At 40.1% G+C, this 19,470-nt stretch overlaps 2 protein-coding genes across 6 annotated transcripts in view; one reads left to right on the forward strand and one right to left on the reverse strand.

The window, feature by feature from the left end:
* Nucleotides 1-6,702, reverse strand: part of Rtl4 (retrotransposon Gag like 4) — a 351,939-nt gene extending 345,237 nt beyond the window's left edge. For 2 of the 5 annotated variants that reach the window (XM_015991858.3, XM_076561639.1), the window contains exon 1: nucleotides 6,585-6,702. The gene's annotated coding sequence lies outside the window, so the exon portion shown is untranslated. Of the gene's footprint in view, nucleotides 1-4,664; nucleotides 4,777-6,584 lie in introns of those variants that run through there. The other 3 variants (XM_042268794.2, XM_076561636.1, XM_076561641.1) reach the window with 2 other exon arrangements.
* A 163-nt stretch (nucleotides 6,703-6,865) lies between these two features.
* Trpc5 (transient receptor potential cation channel subfamily C member 5) overlaps nucleotides 6,866-19,470 on the forward strand; it is a 260,467-nt gene continuing 247,862 nt past the window's right edge. The window contains exon 1 of the mRNA XM_015991865.3: nucleotides 6,866-7,794. The gene's annotated coding sequence lies outside the window, so the exon portion shown is untranslated. The remainder of the gene's footprint in view (nucleotides 7,795-19,470) is intronic.

A 19,470-nucleotide genomic window follows, 5' to 3' on the forward strand; every position in this document is an offset into this window, starting at 1 on the left:
TTCCTGAAGCCTTGGATCTTTTCTTAGGGTTTCTTAATAAAAGAAAAATATGAGATAAATGAAGGTAGAAAAACAATTAACTTTAGTTAACTTAAAAAATGGTCTGCATAGCAAGCTCTAGGCTAGCCAATTCCATAGAACTGTCTCGAAGAAAAAAAAAAAAAAGACCAATAGAATTTAGCTAGATGCACTAAGAGAAAAAAGGGAAATATTCAAATAACTAAAATTGGTAAAATGAAATAGGGTACATTACTGGCACCTATAAAGAAATAAAAATAACTATAAGAATAATAATGAATAATTACAGACCAGAAATTAGGTAATGTAAGTTGAAAAGAAAAACTTCTAGAAAATTGCAAACTGTCAAAAATGAAGAAGACACAGAAATTCTAAACAGACCTGTCACAAATGTTGAACTTAATCAAAATCTTTACCCACTAAAGCATCCTGTTGTGGTTTGAATAAGAGTGCCCCCATAGGCTCATATATTTTAATACCTGGTCATCGAGAGTGGCACTTCTTGAGAAGGATTAGGAGGTGTAGCCTTACTGGGGGAAGTATGTCACTGGAGGTGAACTTCGCAGTTTCAAAACCCAACCTCAGGCCCAGTCTCTTCCTCTCTGCCTGTAAATCAGGATATAAATCTCAACTACTTCTCCAGCACCATGTCTGCCTGGGTGCCACTATGCTCCCCACCATGACAATAATGGACTAAACTTCTGAAACTGTAAGTAAGCCCCAATTAAATGCTTTCTTTTATGAGTTACCTTGATCATGGTGTCTCTCTTTACAACATTAGAATAAGGACTAAGATACATCCCTAAAAGAATTAACAACAATCATTGCTAAACAATGGGGCCCTACACAATAGCTCAGTGGATAAAAGCACCTGCCTCACAGTTTGACAGCTTAAATTCAATCCCTGGGTCCCAGATAATAGAAATTCCTATCTTCTGACTGCCACATGTGTTTTCTCTCTCTCTCTCTCTCTCTCTCTCTCTCTCTCTCTCTCTCTCTCTCTCTCTCTCTCTCACACACACACACACACACACACACACACACACACACACACACTAAATAGATAAATGTAACAAAAGTATAAAGGGAAGAAATACTTCCTTATTCAACTAATAACACCAGTCTTAGTCTGATACCAAAGTCAGACCAAGGCATAATAAAAACATACAATGATAGCTTTATACCCCTTGTAAATATAAATGCAGAAATACTAGTAAGCTAAACCCAACAACATCATGCAAGTACTATTATATATTATGACTTAGTGGGATTTGTCTTTTAAATGTGTGGCTGTTTCAGATCTAACATGGAAATTGGTAGAATTATATAAAAAAGTAGTACTGTCAAAATTGATATAAGAAAGAAAGAATTCAACAAAACTAAGTACTATTTTCATGACAGAAACATTCAACAAACTAGGAATAGAAAAGAATTTCTTCAAAGTTCTAGGGAAAGCCTGTAATAGCATCAACCTCGTTAGTGAAACGCTGAAAGATTTCCCTCAATATCATGAGCAAACTGAGGTTCCCTATCTCTCTAGTTCTGTGGAACACTATATTAGAAGTTCTAACCAGAACAATTTAGCAGGAAAAACTAAAATTTACAGATGACAAGATCTTATATAGAGAACATCTTTAAAAAGTCCACCAAATACAAACTAGAGGGAATGGATAAGTTGGCAAAGTTACAGCATGTAAGGTCAAATATGCAAGTACCAGTTATGTTTCTATATGCTAGTAATGAGCAATCTCAAAATAAAATTAAAAAAAAACAACTTAATTTGCCATACTATCAAAAGAATGTAATATTAATAATAAGTTAAACCAATGAGGTATAATATTTACATTACTAAAAGAAATGAAAGTTTAAATAGATGAAAAGAGATAACATAACAATAGATTGAAATAATTCTTAGGATAGAAATAGTTCCCAAAACTATCTAAGAATGTGATTTCATAAATATTAAAAATTTAATGAAATTTTTAAGAAATAAAAATCCTGACCTTCAAATTTGTATGGAATTGGGAGACAACTCATCAAAAAAAAAAGACTAAAGTTGGAGGATTCAGACTCCCCTATTTCAAAATTTCATGAAAGCTTTAGTAATCAAGAGAGTTTGGCAATGGTTTAAAGATATTTATAGAGACCAGTGGAATAGAATCAAGGATTCAGAAAAAAAGCAACATGTTTATAACCAATTTATTTTTATTTATTTATTTTTTTGAAATGTCTGGACAGGGCAAACTTTACTCAAAAAGGTGTGATCAGAAGAGAAATGAGTCCAATTTTTTGCCATGGTACCAAGATCACTCAAAGGGGAGAAAGAATAGTTTCTTGAACAAACAATTCGGAAATGGCTACATATCTACAAGCAAAAGAATGAAATTGGATCCAAATTTCTTACCCAATAGTAGGGGCAGTTAAAGTGAAGGCCATACATGCCATTTCCAAAGCTACTCAGTAAACAGTAACAGAGCAACAAGACCTGATTAGAGTTTGCCTTTTCAATAATTACTGCCACCCAACCTCAGGAAAAGCCCTTTTCAGTGACTAAAGTTTGGTTAGAATCTGTGATTCTCAAATTCCACTTTCCAGATTTGCTCAGGGCAGTTCCTCTTGCATTCTTATTAATGCTGAGCACAAGGAAGTCCTTAGCTAAACCATTAACTGTGTTTCTATTTACATTTCTTTTGTTCAACTTAATGACTATTTAACTGAAGACCTCATTCCTTGATTACAGGGTTCCTGCTCTGATATAAGCTTGAATATACCTTGGAAAATAAAATATATTTTCAATTACAGACATTCATGGCCCCAATTCAAGGAAATTTTTCATTAAATAAATAATTAGCCTCAGCAAGAGGATTATGTCTTATGAATATGCAGTTTAAATGTAGTAATTGTTCCATGTGTTGGTCTTTACAAGTGACACATTTCTACATATTTATATGTTATTGACTAGGAGTTGTCCAAAGCAAGAAATGCAAGGTTCTGACTCACCAGAACCTTATTTGTAAAGCAATAGCTTGCTCAGCTGATTAAAACAGACATTCCACACTTCCTTCTGCACTTAGCTTTACAGAATTTCTGATCAGAATCCCACAATTCACTTTAGTGTTGTTTGACTTCCTGGGGCAGACATAGTGCTGGGTGTTAAAACCTACAATCACACCAAGATACTTTTTCAACACTCCACAGTATTTTAAGAATAACCTCTTCTTACATTCTGTTCCATCCCCTCTGCTTTTGTCATTGGTGAGATTTTTCTCTAACAGGCAGATAGCCAGGAGCTGCTTCCTTGAAAATAAACATCTGCTTTCAAAGTGTTCAACTGATGACAGTCTTCATAATGGTCTGCTCATTTCAATGCTAGGCACATTGTTAAGATACAAGCACCATATCTAGAGCAGTCATAAGAAATTTCATGTAGGGTTATGGTAAATAAAAAGACGAAGTGCTACATCTCTAGGTCAGAATCTGAATGAAAAAGTCACAATTTGGAGACAGATAGCAAATTAATGAGAAATCTAGACTAAATACAGTCCAGAAACTGGTTATCTATGAAAATCCATAACCTTTTCTTTTGCAGGGAAAGGAAAGCATTATGCTGGAGTTATTCCTGAAAGATTTTTGCTATAATCAACACACTAGTGGTAGTGTATACTTACCAAAAGTTAAATGATAATGTGAAGGTAGCAATGCTGAAATCAATGAGTTCAATCATTTGCCAAAATTGATTAATTTGTTTCTCTCACAAATATCCAATATTTTTTCTGAGATGCTCTACAACACAAGGTGTGGGCATGCCATGTAGGTTGAAGTGAGATAAGTATGTTCTTTAAAGTAGGACACTACCTTAAATGAGTTGTCAACATGGAAGTGATTTGCTGCTAAAGCGACATTTGATCCCATATAGAGATGTTTCCTTTATCATGAAGGGCAAAGGGACCAGAATGCTATTGTGAACTAGGACATAAAGCATACTGGCATTGCTAACCATCCCACAATGAACAACACATCTCCACAACAAGGAATCAGTGGGCCCCAAATGTGAATAGTATCAAAGCTAAGAAAATCTTAATAAAAGTTAGGAAACCTCGCTGGGTGGTGGTGGCGCACTCCTTTAATCCCAGCAGTCGGGGGCAGAGGCAGGCGGATCTCTGTGAGTTCGAGGTCAGCCTGGTCTCCAAAGCGAGTTCCAGGAAAGGCGCAAAGAAAGCTACACAGAGAAACCCTGTCTCGAAAACACGAAAAAAAAAAAAAAAAGTTGGGAAACCTCACATCAATCTTTTGGGTTCCTCACATCAATCTCTTTTTGTCCATGATCCTACACTAAATTTGGATCTACATATGCCGTTTACCACTGTAGCCAAGGCTGTGAGAAGAAAGGAAAAGTTACTCGAATTGTTAAGTCACAGCTATGACATGACAGCCATAACTGTCAAGAAATTTGAATACAACAAGCCATGGAGGCAAATTAGCCTATAAGTTGGCTAGATGTGGGCTTCGGTGAGTTACACCACTGCTTTCAGTTTGGCTTTGGACCTCTCTTGTAGATATGGCCTTTTGTTGTAAACAACCCTGGGATAGTTTAACAAACACATGCTCACAGCCACCAAAAGTAGAAAGGTGAAATATTATCCTACCTACAGAGACTTTGAGCCAAGCAGCCCCAGGGCTGAGGAGAAGCTCCAACAAAGCCTTGGGCATCTGCTTAAAATAGCTTCACACTAGGAGAGCACCCACTAAGTTTGTTCTAGAATTCATTCGCAGATTCTAGAGCTTCGAATTGTTGTTGGCGTATCATTTTCCTCATGTATTTTTTTAATCTGGAAGAGTTTAGAGGATGGTGTAGAAGCTGAATGAGGCAGGCTCAAATAGAGAAATTTTGGTTTTAACCACAATCTACGGCGAAATTGGAAAATTTGGAAGCACACATAATTCCTATATGTTAAAAACAATCAGTGTGTATCGAGGACCTTTGAAGAAAAAAGCTCTCAAGAACAGGGTTTTCCTTCTGACTGAGTATTCTGGACTTGGAGACTAAACTTCAGCTGCAGGGAAGCTGCCAAGGGAAGTTGGAACCCCCAAACTCTTGTCCATACCAGAATATTCTACTTACCCTGCAAACCAAAGGAAAGAGTCTCTTAATTACGACATATGTATTTCTTGGATAGAAAACTGCATGTTAGAGTTTACTGGGTCACAGTAAAACTGCCTAAGAACAGGGGGGAAAGGCAGAAAAGTCTCAGAATCAAGCACATTTTAAAACCTATCCCCTGAATCAGTTTTTAGAAACACGTCCTGGAGTGTTTAAACGGTAAAGTTCTACACTCACCCTTGCCAGGCTCCGGACTCTTAAATCCCTCAAAGTAATTAATACCTTTCTTGTTCAATGTCTGCCTTTCACACAAAAGCTTACTACTCCAAGATACTGGACCACGTCCTTGCTAGGAGATCAAAGGACAACAGGAAAGCGTCTTTCTTAGTGACCCAAGAGGAAAGTTGCTAGTTCTCCCACCGAACACGAGCAATCCCAGCTAAAAAGGAACTAGAAAGGAACCCCGGAGCTGTTTAGGCAAGGGAAGCAGTTCGGGCTTTTTCAGAAAGTCTGCTCAGGCTCACGGTGTGTGTTCCCGGCAACAGCGAGAAGTACAGCTGAGCTTTTTTAAAGCTGGGGTTGTTCTGAGAACGCGGGCAAGGGGAAAACCGTGAAGCCTGGGGTACCAGCTTGGCATCCAGAAAAGCGGCGCTTTGCATGCATTCCATTTTCCAGAGAGAGCTGGGAAAGGAGACAAAGCATCTGGGCATCCGGTGGGGAGGGTCTTGAAATACTGCAGGCAGAGCCCAAAAGTGCCTGTAGGTTGAGGTAGAAGTCTCAGGTTTGCGGTGGGGGTGGGGCCATTCCGCAGGTTACGGACGGGTTTTAAAGGGTTAGCATTTGGAGACCTTCAGAAGACGGTAAAAGGTGCAAAGGGGTTGCGGAGTGAACAGCGAGGTGTGTCAAGTGACCTGAAGACATAAAGATCTAAAAGTCGACCAAGTGTCCAGTGACACCACCCTTCCCCCACTGCCCTCCCCAGACACTGAGACCAAAACTAAGCAACTTGCTTCCAAATCCTACAAGACTATCAGTCCCTGCTTCAGTCCAGCCTGGATCTTGCGCTCCGGGGCTGCCGGCACCAGGTAAAACTGGATCTGACAGATAAAACCGGCTCTAGAAGATGCCAGCCTGACCATACAGAGCCCCCTGCTCCGCTGTCCCGCGGGCCACAGGCCCTCGCTCCAAACTGATCAACTCCTCTTCCTCCAGGATGACCCGCACAGTCCAGGCGCCACTTACACAGAGCCCTAGTTGAGATGGACGGGTAGGGGTCACTGCCCAAAACAGGAGACACTTGGATAAATGGGGAAAAGGAAGATTCTGTAAACCAGGCGCCAGAGGCGCTCCTGTACCCGCTCCCCTCACCCGCGCTCAGCCTCCCCTCGCCCCTCGGGTCTCTGCCACCACCCAGGGGAGGGGGAGTCTTGGGGGAACCAAACGAATGAAACAGAAAATTCCGTACCGAGGGGGGAGAGATGAGACGGTGGGACGGGGCAGCGGGGGCTGACTTGGGGCTGCGGCTGCGGCTTGCGGCTTCTTTCCACCCCTGGCCACCGAGCTACAGAGCAGGGAGGAGCGGCTGCCCCTGCAGGCTGCCCCGTCCTCCTGCTTGCCCTCCCCCCTGCCCGCCTTCCCCGCCCCGCCCGCCTCTGCTGTGAGGCGACCGCCAGCTAGGCTTTGGCCAGGGGCTGGGGGAGGTGAGAGGTGCTTTCGCCAACCACTGTTCCTCTCTCTTCTTTCTCTCTCCTCACCCCCCCCCTCTCTCTCTCTCTCTCACACACACACACACACACACACACACACACACACACACACACACACACACAATCAACCGCGACGGGTTCTCCACAGCTCTCAGCCACCCCCAAAAAGAGAGAGGGAGACGAGCAGCAGATGAGAACCTGGAGCAGATAGAAGGGAAAAGAAGAGCTCAGGGTTGGACATTTTGGGATCTAGGGGTGGGGAGGAGAAAGGGAGCGCGCCTCCTTGATTTTCCCCTGCCCACCCCTCTTTGCTTTTCTCTCCCCTTGGCTGGTATAGGATTTTCCTGAAGCAGCAGCAGTAGGGGACAGAAACCTTTAGTCTAGAAAGGGGGGTTGGAGAGGTGGCTGGAGCTCCCATCAGCTACCTAGCTTGAGGGTGCCTGTAAGAGTGTGAATGCGGTTCCCCTCCACACACACCCCTCCACACACGCTCCTCTTCATACCAGGGTGTCAGCTATCCTCAATTTCCCGGTGTTGGCTTCTCCGCTTGCTCTTATTGTTTGTGGCTTGCCGCGTGAAAGGGGTGCGTGTGTTTGAAGGGGCTCAGGTTGAGAAAGAGCTGAGATAGGACGAGCGGGAGCAGGACAAGAGCACCGGTGGAGAGAAGAGTTTCGGGCACTGGCGAAGGGGAAAGGTGAGGAGGTCTGGCCAGTCAGAGGGAAGTTTGGCAATAACTGAAGAGCAAAGAGGGAAGCCCAGGTAGGAGTCAGTCCTTGGGCCCCTCTCAGCTCCCTGATCCCTTTGCCTGGGCTCAACCATCCACCCACTCGGCAGCCTCCAGGCCCGGGACTGTCCCAGGCGGCTGCCTTTTGCGCGCAGCGGAAGACGAATCCAGTAAGGCTGTCGCACCACGCGCCCCGGTGCACGGACTCCAGACAACACAAATCTGAAGAAAGCTCCTGGCCTGGGGTAAGTTGATAAGCGGCGCGGGTGCTGTCCTATTTGTTGCTGAGGAGCAGCGGTGAAATGAGGCTTGAATGAAGGTGCTGAGCTGTTGTGGGCTGGAAAGGTGCTGGCTGGCTGGCTGGCTGGCTGGCTGGCTGACTGTGGGCTGGGGTGGTGGGATGCAAATGGAGACCAGCAACAGATTGTTTTGGGACACCTGGGAGAGCCATGTAATGGAGGAGGGAGCCTGAGGAGATTTAGGACAAGATACTGTTGGCACCTACGAAAAGCGTCTTTAGCACTGTTCTCCTGGATCAGAGCCTGGATAGTGATTTATTGTGATTTCCTGGGGTAAATATTATGCCCCCACCCCACCCCGCCCCTACACAACCTGATCCCAGGCCTCTACAAAATAGTCCTGGGATGAGTGTAAGAATAAAGATACTCAAGCTGCAAGGACAGCCTCCACCTGCAGAGAACCAAGAAGATGATCCATAAGGGCTCAGGGACCAGAGCTCCCATTTACCTTGCTGGTTTTGTTAACCTTCAAACTTCCTTTAAGGAACCCAGAAATGCAAAATGGGGGTACCGGGTCAGATCTACGTGCTGAAGTGGACACTTCCCTGCACCATATGCCATGACTGGAACAAACAGTCACAACCATGTTGTTCTACATACTTAGGTTCTGTGCTGAATCCTGGTCTTTCTGCTCGGTCTGTGAGAAAGACTGACAGGAGGCCTTTTTTCCTATTGCCAAGATGGGATGTTTGGACTACAGCCACGCACCTGGTGATAGCCAAGTGTTTAGCAATATTATCACTCCCTCATGAAAAGCCTGGAGCCGGGAAACTGGCCTAGAAGACAGAATCCCTGAACTTTACCTGAGTTTATTGTATGAGTAGGAGAGGCAAAGACTAATCAGTCGTGCTCTACTTAAAGATGGTGTTTGTTTTCCCTGGCTTCAAATGAGTAATAATTACTATACTCACATGGTACCCAGACCCACTTGTCTATTGCTATATAGTTATCTTCTTGGTTTTAGCTGGAATGACATGTTGACGTATCAGTATTCCCAATCGCCTATTTTTGTTTGTCTGTTTCTTGGATTTGGGGGTATTCTACAGATGATGTGTATCATTTCTCGTTTCCCATCAAGTCTTAAAAGCTGAGATTTAAATGATGTCAAATAGTGCCTTTCACTAATCTCGAAAATCTACTAAATTAAAAGGCATGATAGTATATTCATACAGTGCCAAGTTAGTTTTAAAGCAAATGTTTAGCCTGAGAAAGGGGGAACAATAAAAGTCTGAGAGGTTGAACAAAGAACTGAATGGCACTTGAAGTCCATGTTTTAGTTCCAGGGTGGTGATGTTTTCATAAACTGTGTATCTACATCCATAAACTATATGTATGGGGTTCTATATGTGTATACAGATGCAGTTATTTGGTTCTTTTGTGGGTACATATAGTTTTTCAAGGACTCCAATCAACCCCATACAGTCTGGGCCCTGTTTCTGTAGAAGGGAGGGTGCTGAAAGTGTGTTTTCAAAAGCATCCAGGCTCTTTAATTGAACTTTCTATTTATTAGATGCTACTGAAATATAATGAACTACCTCCTTTCAACTCGGCAAACAAGGGAAACAGATTCTGCATTAAGTGGAACTGTTTATGTTGCATCAGATAATTTGTTCTAATGCATACTGCCGAGAGACACAGAATGAGGATTACTCAGGTACAACCTGAAAAGGTGCCCATGCTGTTATATTTTCCATTTAATGCAAATCTCCTCCTGGATGGGTTAGAACAGCAAGGACAAGATTGCAGAGGGGTAGAAAAGAGCCAACAGCTTCATGATTAGAGAACAACTCAAAGTATCAACAGGAATGGAGCCTAAGGTGTTGGGTATTTGCTCTATTCTTGCTTATGTCAGTATACGACTGCTGAAATGGTCCTGACCTGTGATTACTCAAGGGACAAGGAGGCAGGCAGCTGCAAGGAGTCAGAACCAATATAGACCCAGCTTCCTTGATACAGATTCAGCCTGGCTTTAGCATAAGCTTCAAGAACCGACACGGACCAGGTGATATCAGCCATCCTTTCCAGATATCAGATCTGTAATTCTGATTCTGTTCATTCTAGAACTAACAACTAAAACGAGAGTGGCACACAGAATCACAGAAGGCAGGGCCAGGAAATCAGAGACTCGGAATGGGGAAAAGAGGAGAGGAATAGGAGAGCCAAAGACGTTTGGAAACACATGGAAAGAAAAGTATCCAGGTGTTTGCTTTGGCTTGAAATGGAATTAGTTCAGAAAATCACCTCAGATGTGAAGTACTATAAAACTGCCTGCAATTCGACTTGCAAACACTGAGTAAACAGCAACAAAATTCCTTAGAACCAAGGGATTGGGGACCTTGGAGAACATTCCCAGCGTTGTCATCTCATTTCACTCCTTAGCATACTAAACTCCAATCTACTAGCTACTCCGGTGTTTAATTAACAAATGAATATTTCAAACATGTCATGCTACTTCCGGCCTGCCTGGTTCCAAATCTTCTAATTTGCTTTTCGCCTGGCTCCATTGCTGAAGAGAAGGAAACAGACAATTTCTGACTGATTTACTTCTGCAGAGACTTCTGTTTGTAGCTGAAAACACAAAGCTGTTCAGATGCCTCCTTCTAGCTTGTGGGAAATGGGGACCCTCATCATACTTCAAGAAGTGCCCTGTGCCCCAAGATGCCACCAACTTAATCCTGCCCGGTCATTTTCCATGATTCTAGGGACAGGTATGACAATTTTTGCAGCCTAGATTCAGAAATTATGCCAGTTTGGGCAGAGGCTAATCAACCCTGGAGGAGGACTAAAGTGAAGTAGCCCTCATTTCTAGAGAGTAGGTGCTGATGATCCTTCATACGGTCTTCTCTAAAAGTCACATCTCTTTCCTCTGTTGACAGGCCCCTAAAGCTCTTTGTCCAATGAGACTAGCAGACCCATTCGGCCAGGAAGGAATGATTCCTGGATGATTCAGCTGTGGTCTCATAAACAAACACACGTTTGACATCATCCTCAACTGAGTGAGAACAGATTGTTTAAAGGATAAAAGCTGGTGGGCTCAGAAAAAATTACAGTTCACTGGGTCAAGGGGCTTTTAGAAGTGCCTCGGGTTTGGTCTGTCTTCCCTTATTGCAGAATTGTCCCTTGGATTCTGGCAACCAGTGAAATTACCCCCCAGCCATGCTACTTAGCAAAAACAAGATTAAAATGATGATGAGACAGAGACAGGTGCAAATCCCTCATTTTTCTTACAGAGAAAGTGGTACTCAGAAAGTAGAAATAGCTCATTTAGATCCCAAAACAAGAACTCAGGACTATCTTCTTAGACTGAATAACTTCAATAAAGATCTCTGGAGATCCTTCCAAGCAATTGACTGGGTTCTAAAACCAAATTTACTATCATTATATTCTACTTCCTTCCCATAAATTACAGTTATATGTTTTATATTATATATTGTCTGGTTTGTTTGGTTTGAGAAAAAGTCTCAAGGTCAGCCTAGTGTGACCTTGAACTCTCAATCCTCCTTCCTCAACCTCATTAGTACAGGAATCCCAGGCATTCTTTCTGTAACATATAGCTGCAACTTAATTTCTCACTTATCACCTCTCTTCTAAACACACACAGGGACTGTTAAGATGTTTCAGCTGTTAAAGGTACTTGTCAACAAGCCTGACAACTCAAGTTCAATTCCAGGGACACATAGTAGTTCTTCTCTGACCTCCACACCCATGCAGTAGGTTATGGACCTCCCAATACAAAAAGTAAACAAATCTAAATCACACACACACACACACACACACACACACACACACACACACACACACACACAGAGAGAGAGAGAGAGAGAGAGAGAGAGAGAGAGAGACAGAGACAGAGACAGAGACAGACAGACAGACAGACAGAGACAGAGAGACAGAGATAGAGAGAGACAGAGAGAGAGTCAGTCTTGTCTTGCTAGTGAAGAAAATATGGCAAATACCCACAACTATTATTCAGGAGATCAAGGCTGACATAGCATTAAGAGGCTTGTAGCCAAATAATTTGCAAAATGAGAGAATTATAACACTTCATTGGATAAGTGGAAGATGATTTGCATAAAATAAATGATGTAGATGAAATAAATATACATTTTTAATCTGAACCAATGACCCTGTAAACCCCCTCAATGGGGCAAACACATCATATATAAATCTCTATCTAGGCTTCGATAATGATTTCTTCAAAGAGCAAACATTTGACATAAAATGAAAATGAAAAATGCATTGCTTTATCAATATATTTTATAAAGGTGATCTCAACAGCAAGAATTAATACCTACACAGTACTTAGTTACTTACCATTTCCCATGCAGTATCTCATTTAAATTTTCTCAAAAACATTATGAAATAACTACATCTTCATTCTTATTTTATAGATGAAACAGTAGCTGAAGCTCAAAGGAATGGTGTAATATGTCCATTTTTATAGTTTAATGACTTAAGTGTGTACTATACCTGTCACTATTTTATAGTGACTTCCATTTCATCCCTACTGGTAGTAACACCTACACCGTCATTTTGCTCACCTGTAAAATATGATTGTATAATATATGTAAACTCCAGTAAAGTCACTGTGCACTTGAATCTCTAAAGACTTAATTGGCATATGTAATCTGGATAGCCTAATTTTAGACACAGAGGCATACCACAATCTCTGAGTATCAGTCTTTTGATGTGTAAGATATCCAACTGCTGTTGGAACTGAGGTTGCCCAACATGCTTTGACTTTTCAAGTAGATCAGATCCTTATGACATTAGTCATCTTAGACCATACAGACAGCTAATTTCTAAGATTTCTATGGCCACAATAATAAACAATACACATTTTATCAATTATTGAACACCTTTGTATTGGCTTTCTATTTCTGCTACGACAATTTAGCATACACTTACTAATCTAGTACTCATTATTAATTTAAAACAGGTCAGATTTATTATTGTTCATGTCATTTTATAATTCAGTATAGCAGAAATCTGCTATGAAGCTCACTGGACTAAAATCAAGGGGTCAGCAGGACAATATTCTCTTCCAGAAGTTCGAGGGGGAAATCAATTCCCTTCTTATCCAGGTTTTCTTGGCACAGTTCACTTCCATGAGTGTAGGACTAAGACCCAGAGTGCTTTGATGGCATTCAGGGGAAGTCCTTTCTAGCTGTTAGAGCCCATTCACGTTCCTCAGTCTCCTTTAAACCCAGCCTGAGCAAGTTGAACGCCGTCCCATTTGTTCTCTCTCCCTCTTCTTCATTTACATCTCTCCCTGACTTTTCTCTTTCCTCTTCGGTTTTACTTTAAAGTTGATTCACAAAGGACATTTATCTAAATATAGGAGGTAAAATGTGATGTGGTTTTTTTTTTTGCATACATTGGGAATCGATCAACTGAAGGTGATTACTATATCTATCACATTTGTGTAGTGAGTACACTCAAGTTAATCTTTTCTAACTATTTTAATATGTATAATGCATTACAGTTTCTCCAATCTACCTTGAGTTGAGTTAGGAGTTACATCGTATCTATGCAGAAAATTCAGGATAACCTCCATATTTTAAAGTCAACTACTTAGTAATTTAATGCTGTCTGACATCTCCTTACCATGTAACATAACACACTTACAGGTTCTGAGGGTAAGAGTTGCTGAATTGGGAGACCACATCCTCTCTAGCACAATCGTGTATGTGCTAAGTAGTATAATACATGATAATAAGTGATTGTGAGCATAATTTATTTGGTAAGCATTACTCCCATTTAAGAGATGAAGAAGGAGGAACCAAATGTTACATAGCATATTACATGGCTCTTAAATTTTACAGGTAGACTTAGAAATACAGACCTCTCTTCCTTTAAATACTAAATTTTGCCCTTTGGCCTACATTATACTGCCTCTTGGTTATCAAAATGCTCTTTGATTGTTATGATTGTTTGCTCTGTTGTTATTTGGGGTCATGCTTTAATTATACTTTAACTTTCCATAGTTTCAGTTACCAATGACCAACTTCAGTCTAAAAAAATTAGCTGGAAAATTCCAAAAGTAAATAATTCATAAAATCTCAATGATGTACCATTCTGAGTTGTATAATGAAATTCTGTGCTGTCCTGTTCCATTCTGACCAGGATCTGAATCATCCTTCTGTCTAACAAATTAATACTACATACACTATCCATTCATTAGTCACTTGGTGCCCATCACATTACCAGATTTATCAGAGTGCTTGTGTATAAGCAACATTTGCATATTAGCCTGACATTACCTCACAATCCCTATGACAGTCACCACATTCTGTATTACCATATAGACATTTTATTATCTCACAGCATCACAAGAAGAAAGATGAATACACTACAACAAAATATTTTGAGAAAGAGAGAGACAATATACACATAATTTCCATTATAGGACATTATAGAATATTATAGACATTATAATTATTCTATTTTATTATTCACTGTTAATATCAGTCTCTCAATTGCTTAAATTGTGTTTTTAAGAAAGCAAAAAGGATGAGTTTACTCCTTTAAAAATGTTAAAGATCCGTTTGTTTTATTATTGTATGTACATGAATAATTTAGCCTACATTTATGTATATGCACTGCAGGTGTTTCTGGTGCCAGAATAAGTCAGAAGAGAGCATCAGATTCCCTGATACTAGAGTTACAGATGGTTGTGAGCCACCATTGGGTTCTGGAAAAGGAATTGAACCTGGGTCCTCTCTGCAAGAGCAACAAGTGATCTTAACCACTGAGCCAACTCTCCAGCAACCTCTACATCATAAATTTAATTTTATCATAAATGTGCATGTATAAATATAGTTTAGTTCTGCTTACATTTTCAGGTCCTAAATGTCTTAGAATATATCGCTCCATTGGGGAATAGGGGTTGATTAGTTTCTGCAACACTGTGGCTAGCTCCCTAACAGGACACAGCTGAAGGAAAAAGACATTTATCTGGGCTCATGAGTTGAGATATGTTATGGTGAGGAAGGCACTGTGGCTATGTAGAAACAAGAGCATGTGGCAGCTGTTGTTGGTAGCCTGGAAAGAGAAAGACATAGATGTTAGAAAACATCAGGCTTTCTTCTTTTTCTTTTCTTATTCGGTCAGTGCCCCCAACACCTGGAACACTGCACCTTCACTTAGGGTAGTTTTTCCCTCCATGATTAAACCTCTAGAAGTGCCCTTCAATCCATGCCTAGAAGTGTGTCTTGCATGTAATTCTAAACTCAGTCAAGTTGACAATGAACAGTAACCATGGGGGGCGGGGGCTACTATATTTGGTTTCCTGTTTTCTCTTCTTTCTGCTCCACTGTGCTAGGGATGAACCCTGGGGTTTTATGTATGCTAGGCAAAGGCTCCACATGGAACCACATCTCCAGCTTTTTATTTTTCTGATTAAAATTTTTGAATAGGTAATTTATGCCTGTGGTTCAAAAATCAAAATATATAAAAGAGTATTCAATAAAAATTATATTCCCACTCTATTTTCCTTCAGTGTAGCTGCCATCACGCCTATCCTTTTTTATTTGTTTTCATGTAAAACTTCTGAATGAAAATATGAGCAACTATGAATAGAAAGATTTTATGCCATAACAAACTGAAGCTCCAGTCCATTTTATCCTTTTGTTGCATCACCACAAGGCTGCAACTTCAGAAGAACTATCATCAATGTTAAGTGACAAAGAATTAGGTCAATCAGTTATCCAACCAACCGGTGATTTCACTAAGTTTCTAAAATTTGTTATATCCCCTTTAGATCCACGATAATCACCTGAATAGACTGAGTATCGTATAATCATAATGTCTCGATTTTGTTGTTTTTTGTCAATTTTTATGTACATCATTTCAAAGTCTCATAATTTCAGAAATCACAAATTAAGGTAGGGGAAAAATGGGAGAAGAAGGAAGAATAGAAGAAAGGTAAGGATGAGGTTGCAGACAATGAGATCAGGAAGGAGAACAGGAAGAGAGGATGAGCAGAAGGTCCACAATGCACAGTAGAGGAAGAACTCTGAAAAGGTCATTACATATAGTTTTGTTACTATATAAAGTAATGAGGTGGCCATGATACAATGAAGTCCAATACTTAATTTGTAAATTGTCTTTAAAAACATGACATAGCTCTCTCTTATCTTGTAGGAGAACATACAACACTTACATAATTGTCAGCATCGGAACAGCCTATCACATAGCTAGGTAGTATCTTATAGGGAAACAGTACCAAAAGCAAAGCCAACAAGTTTGGCTTAAATATCTGATAACAAAATCAATGCACCAGAGGTAATTGCATTTTTAGTCTTACTGTGAATATTTGTTTTTAACTGTAACTTCAGAACCCTTTCCTCCCAATGTTAGTAGAAGGCGATGTATATGTATCCTCTACTAACACAAAGCAACTTTCTATTATGTTTTTTTCTGTTTGTTTCTGTCCTTTAAACTAGTGTTTTTCAAGCTATTGGCAATGATTTGTTAATGTTCTGTTTAGTAGTCAATAACAAGTGTTTTAAGTAAAACAAAACAAAAGATAATAATGTGAACACCAAATGGTAAGAGTAAATACTACCATGTGAAACCTTTTCTTTTTCAGTAACATACATATATGAATGAAATGTGTGTGTGTGTGTGTGTGTGTGTATGTGTGTGTGTGTGTGTTTGTGTACATGCATGACCACATTTGTAGAAATACTGGGCCCAGTGTAAGACCTTTTTTTGTATACTGTTGGTTACTGGCAGAAAACTTGATCAATATTGTTTAAAATGCTTGAAACCATTAGGCAGATGTTATAAATATTCTAAATCCTCATAAATAAATGAATCCCTTTCCTTCATCTTGAAAACTTGACCTTTCTGAACATAGTCTTCTAAGTAGACGAGGATTCCATACTGTCCCTTAATATAGTAGTTCCTATTCTCGCTGTTGGGGAAATGTTCAGAAAGCAGCAAATATCCAAAGAAAAACTAAGAAGCCCAACAGAAACTGGCCTTGTTTCTTTCTGTGATGCATTGACATCTTGAGATTTGTTCCACATCATAATTTGGACCTGTACTTCCAAGTTGTCACTTTCATTGGCATCTCATGGATACAGTGCTCAGGGGACCCTAGCTAGTGCTGAATGTGGGCTGAAAGTCTGCAGCTTACATGAAATATTTAAACTCAAGAGCTTTGGACTCTGCTGTCAGCTTCAGTGGTCGTCTTCAGAAACTTTTCCAGAATTAGAAACTTTTAGTCTGATGTTCAACACCAAGCGATGACAAAAGATTGACAACAAGAAAATAAAATAATATCGTGGGAAAAGAAAAGGACTGGCAACGTGGTCAAGAAAATTATCCTGAGATTTTGGTGTGCCGAAGAGAGGCTTTCCCACACTCATTGTACTGCAATTGTGTCAGGGAAGAGAAAAGTGGAAAGACTGACTAGCAGAAAGAGAGGACAGTGGCTAAAAGTAATTAAAATTTTAGTCTTCCAAGGGGTTATTGATACCCTATTTTTAACCAAAGGACAAGTTTTACACTCAGTGTAGACTGGTGCCTAAAAGGGTACCCTGTGAAAAACAAGCATGCTCGCTCATCTTTTTTTCTCTAGAAGCCTACCAAATGGTCAAAAGTGAGCCCGATGACAGGAGAAAACATGAAATGAAATACTAATATGCTTATGTATGGCATTGCATTTTAAGCTCTTTGTGGAAATTAACGCAGTTATACTTCCAGAAGATACAGTTATAACATTTGCTGTGGTAAAATTGTGGAGGGATTTATGTATAAAGCTGAGGTAGGATATAATTTAGTGGATGGACGGGAGGTACAAAATTATTTGGAGATGGGAGGTGAACTAATGATAACAACGCTCAGGAAAGAATATTCTGAAACAGTATTCCAGAAATATTGAACAAAAAGCAAGCATACCAACTAGGAAGAAATTACAGCATTCTAGACACAAATGTTAGCACAGTAATTAAGTGGGGAATCAGGAAACGAACCTATCAGGTTGATTCTGGCTCTGTTGCCTTATTATCTATGAAAAGATAATACTAGAATGCTATAAGTTGGCATGAGTTTATATGTACAAGGTATTCAGCCCATTACCTACCAATTTTATTTGTTAAAATTGATATTGTTGGTATATAGAAATGAAAGATACTATAAAGAGTAGATATATTGTAATAAATGATTGTATGTATAAGATAAACTTAGTCAAATATTTCTGTAATTTTTAGTTTCCATGTATTACATTTTCCTCATTTCTGTGATAAATTACTCAGATTTAAACAACTTAAGAAATATGGAGTTTATTTTTGGCTCAAAGTTCAAGAGGACAGTCCATCTTAGCAAAGGAGTCATGGTGTCAAAAGCTTGAGGATGCTGGTCACATGAATCCACACAGTCAGGTAGCAGAGAGTGAGGAACGCTTGTGCCGAGCCAACTTCCTTCAGCATGGGTTTTCTAGCTTCAATTAATCTAATCTAGATAATCCCTCACAAGCAGGCTTAGAGAGAGGATATTCCCTCAAAGATGATTTTAGATGCTGTCGAGTTGATAGTCAGTGTTAACTATCATAAGTTCACCTCCTTGTCAACTTGATACCCAAACATACATATCATTTTAAGACATAATATTCCACCCCTTATTTCCATAGACTTATGGCTGTGTCTTCATGCAAAATGTGTTCAATTCGATTTTAAATGACCCCCAAAATCCTTAACAGTCCAAACACTGTTCAAAAGTCCAATGTCTCTTTTGGGACTCAAGGTAATGTCTTAAATAAAAGCACCAACAAAATAAAAATGTTACATACTTCCAATAAACAATTTCACAGAGTAAATGTTCATATTATAAAACAAAGGAATGGGGGCATAGAAAGAAAATATCAAACCAAGGCAAGCCTGAAACCCAGCAGGGCCAACACCAAATCCTGCAGCTCTATGTCTATCATCTGGGTTTTATGATAGACTTTTATGGGCTCCCAAGCCGTTGTGTAGCCCCATCCCTCTAGTTCCATCAGCTGCAGTACATATAGTCTCTCTCTTGGGTTTATTCCAGTTCATGCCTGCAGATTTGTTTTTAAACAAATGTCCCTTGGTTCTGGCATCTTCAATGTCCTGGTTTGTCTGCTAGAACTTAGACTTCACTTTCACAGCATCCCAAAATAGCCTCTCCGGTCTTTCTTGTAGTGACCCTGATCCTACTACACATTGCCTTGGTTTGGCAGCTAAAACATTGGACTAAGATCCCATGATCCCCCCAATATTGTGTCTTTTATGTGGACAGCACTGCCAAATTCTGCTGGTAGCTTGAGATATAGGCTGAGGACTAGACTTGCAGTGGCTTCTATTTGCCCAGGCAGTTGTTTTGGAGCAGGGCATCACTTCAAAGGCATCCTTTATTCAGGTGTTCATCCTTTTAAATAAATACCCATTTGCACAAATTGGAGCCTTTGATGGGTGAAGTCTTCTTACCTTCAGGACAGTTTCTGTTGTCCCAGTGAAGAAAGTGCAGTTTCCCTTTAATAATTGCAGATGTTTTGCTTTATCACCATTATTCTACTTGTCTACTATTTTAAACTTGCTCTCAAATTTATCAACAAGCTTCGTGTCTTTCATATCTTTTTGTTCTCTTTCA

This window comes from Peromyscus maniculatus, chromosome X (genome assembly GCF_049852395.1).
Source record: "Peromyscus maniculatus bairdii isolate BWxNUB_F1_BW_parent chromosome X, HU_Pman_BW_mat_3.1, whole genome shotgun sequence".
Lineage (NCBI taxonomy): Eukaryota > Metazoa > Chordata > Mammalia > Rodentia > Cricetidae > Peromyscus > Peromyscus maniculatus.